The sequence below is a fragment of the Sceloporus undulatus genome, chromosome 4, assembly GCF_019175285.1.
Source record: "Sceloporus undulatus isolate JIND9_A2432 ecotype Alabama chromosome 4, SceUnd_v1.1, whole genome shotgun sequence".
NCBI classification, from domain to species: Eukaryota; Metazoa; Chordata; class Lepidosauria; order Squamata; family Phrynosomatidae; genus Sceloporus; species Sceloporus undulatus.
In genome coordinates this window covers 251450002-251453507 of record NC_056525.1, presented here as the reverse complement: position 1 = coordinate 251453507, position 3506 = coordinate 251450002, and the positions used below count along the sequence as shown (strand labels likewise).

Genomic DNA, 3506 nt, shown 5'->3' with positions numbered 1-3506 from the left:
CTTTGGACACATGGCTCCAGTTTCTCAATGTCCTTTCTGAATTGTGGTGCCCAGAACTGGACACAATATTCTAGGTGGGGCCTGACCAGAGCAGAATAGAGTGGCACTATTACTTCTCTTGATCTAGACACTATACTTCTATTGATGCAGCCTAAAATAGCATTGGCCTTTTTAGCTGCCGCATCACACTGTTCACTCATGTTCAACTTGTGGTCTACTTGGACTCCTAGACCCCTTTCACATGTACTTTCATTCAGCCAGGTCTCCCCCATAATCCTATATCTCTGCATTTCATTTTTCTGCCCTAAGTGCAATACCTTACATTTCTCCGTGTTGAAGTTCATTTTGTTAGCTTTGGCCCAGCTTTCCAGTCTATTCAGGTCATTTTGAATCTTGATCCTGTCCTCTGGGGTATTAGCTATTCCTCCTCTTTTGGTGTCATCTGCAAATTTGATAAGTATGCTCCCAATTCTGTCATCCAGGTCATTGATAAAGATGTTGAATAGCACTGGGCCCAGGACAGAGCCCTGTGGGACACCACTGGTCACTTCTCTCCAGGATGAAAAGGAGCCATGGCTGAGCGCCCTTTGGGTTCGGCCGGTCAACCAATTACAGATCCATGTAACAGTTCCTTTGTCTAGCCCACATTTTACAAGCTTGTTTGCAAGAATGTCATGGGGAACTTTGTCAAAGGCCTTCCTGAAATCAAGATATATTGATACCCTGCTCTTCAGCCAAAAGGCTATCAGAGCGGCTTCCAGTTTGTTTCCTTGCCCTCAGGCTTACAATCTCAAAAAGGCAAGACACAAAAGGAGAAGGGAATGGCAGCAAGGAAGGGGGAAAGTCCAGCGGATCTGCTCTCCCTCGGAGGGCTGTTGGAGCTGCCTGCCTTCCTCTCCCTCAAGATGGTGGATAGAGGGAGGGCTCTTCTTCTTTCAGGCAGGCCTGATGGAGCTGGAATTGAAATTCCCTTGAAATTGGCATTGTTACCAAGGTACTCAAGACAGTGATGGCACAACATACCTTTGTTCTGCCATAAAATGTGCCTGAACAGCCGAAGCAGGAAGGTTTAGGGATGGCTGGTAAGCGTCCCCAGAGCCCTCCCCACTTCTTAGCCTTGGAAAGGCCTCAGCGATGAGGGCTAGAAAAGCCCTACATTTCTTAGCAAGTGTTTTCCATCTCCAATTTTAAGGGGTAGGATTTTGGTAGCATGTTTATTGTGACTGTCTAAGATAAAAGTAACAGAACTATGGCAAATCAGTTCTTCATATTGGGAATTGATCTGTAAGGGATTCTGCAGATGCAGTGACTGGGATTTTCCTGTCAGTAGAGTGGGATCCCACCTCTGCAGACACTGGGACAGAGCTTTCCCCACAGGCGATAGCCCTGTAAATACATAGGGAATGGTCTGCTGCGTTCCTTGAGTTGGAGAGAGGAGGAATCCATGGATTTTGGGGTTCCTCCCCTCGATGCTCAGAGGCTCACAGTGCAAAGTCTCAAACACCTCAAAAATGGGCTCTTCTCGGCTCTCCGTTCTCTTTCCTTTCACTCCCACCTTGCTTTGCTTAGCAAATATTTATTCTTTCGGTTTCCTCCTCATGGTTTGTTTTTTCTCTCCCTTCATTCCTGTCATTTTCTTCTTGGTTCCTTTTGATCCGTTTCCCTTTCTTTACTCCTCTTTTATGATGGCTCTCTTAAGCAAGAGGAGTGGCGTCTGTCTCACTTCAGAAGAATGAAACCCAGGGATGTGGCCAGCCCTCAGCCATGGCAGGCGCTTACTTGAGGAGCTCAGCTCCGTCCCAATGAGTCTTCACAAATAAGAGCAAGGATTTTATTCTGGGGACCCACAAGATTGCTGACATAGATGTTGTCCACATTGCAAAGGGCAGCAGAACAGCCAATTGCAGGATCCATGGACTTGTCAAAAAGAAGCATAAACGCAGCGCACGGCCCAAACAAAGCGAGTGAGACCGGAAAACCCGGCTCATCCACTTCCAGATCTCCTAGAAAAGCTATGTGTCATTTTGGCCAGAGACTTACAGAGAGAGACTGGTCACTTGCTCTAGAACCAATCAGCTCAAAAATCTCTGCGCCCCCAAATAGAATCCAGGATACAGAAGACATGGCAGATAGCACTTTCCATGAGAAGAGGATGCAGGACCTCCTAATGGCCAATGCTCAATTGCAGGGCAAAGGGAGAGATTCCCAGGATTGGTATCCACCTCTCTAAAAAAACTCAATCCTTGGCTGGGTGAATAAATTAAGTCCTGAATTGACACCAAATGATATCAGACGCATACATTGCTCCCTATTAAAGACTCCAAGACATATCATCATGCATTTAGCAAGTTTCCCAAAGAACATCTTGGTACTGAATAAATTATCCCCTATTACAAATCTAAACTGTGAGGCTCACAAAGTTGCCATTTATCAAGATCTCTTAATGGGGACACTATAAAAAGGCACTCCTTTATACCTTTCACAGCCCTCTTACAGTCAGCGAGGAAGATGTACAGATGGGGATTCCCTGTGAAACTCTTGCTTTCCCACCGGACCAGGATCTGCTGCTAGGATTTATGAGGCTGCTGTGAGGGTCTTTGCAGGATGCCACCGGTCAAGATTCTGAGCCCCAAGGTGGCTTTCTTGGGGATCCTCTCACTAAAAGTAGCCATCTTAGTGGCTGTGTATCTGAGCTTGCCGCCCTTTTGATTCGGGACCATCTATGATCCTGTCAAAAAGGTTTTTTAACCTGTTGTGCGCCGCTTTGTTTGCCTGGCAAAAAGTAGGATAGAAATAAAAGTTTTATTTATTTTATTATTTTGTTCCCTTCTATCCAACCCTTTTTTCTGCCTAAAGTGCACTCTGCCTTTCACATTTCACTGGAAATTTCCCTCTTTCGGTTCTGATCCACACACCACAAGAGAAATTATGGCACAATCATGAGGTGTGTAGATCAATGAAGATGTATATTTGCAGGACTGGTTCCTTTTGACAATGGGACTCTCTGTTTGTGTCTAATCCAGCCTCCTTGTTCTACAAGGCATCTTGCTTTGCAGGACCTCCTTGGATCGAAGTATGCAGCGTCCTTTAGGCGCATGACCTGGCTCTGAGCCTTCTGCCGGAGCTGCTGCTTCCACTGTCTCAGTCTTCTCCTCCAATGCTCCCATCAGTGACACCTGGAGGGCCACTGCCTCCTTCCGTTTGCCACTGCGCAATGGTCAGTGGCTGCCGCCTTTGGCCGAAGGGTGCTCCGGGAGGCAGCCACTGCTCTCCCAGAGAGGTTTCCTCTAAAGGGTGAGGGGCCTACCGCCCGCCCCGAACCCTATATTAGAAACAACAAAAGCCTGCTGTGACGACTTTAATAACTTCTTCACAGATATCTCTCGGATAAGGGCTGATCTTGACGCTGGCATTAAAACAGAAACAATAGGAGAGGTATCCAGAGCTTCTGTGGACTCTAAGCTGGATCACTTTGAGTTTGTAAATACCGATGAAGTGGACAGGCT

At 46.7% G+C, this 3506-nt stretch overlaps 1 protein-coding gene across 1 annotated transcript in view; it reads left to right on the top strand.

Moving 5' to 3' along the window:
- GRINA (glutamate ionotropic receptor NMDA type subunit associated protein 1) overlaps positions 1-3506 on the top strand; it is a 595197-nt gene that overhangs the window by 19844 nt on the left and 571847 nt on the right. The window lies entirely within an intron of this gene.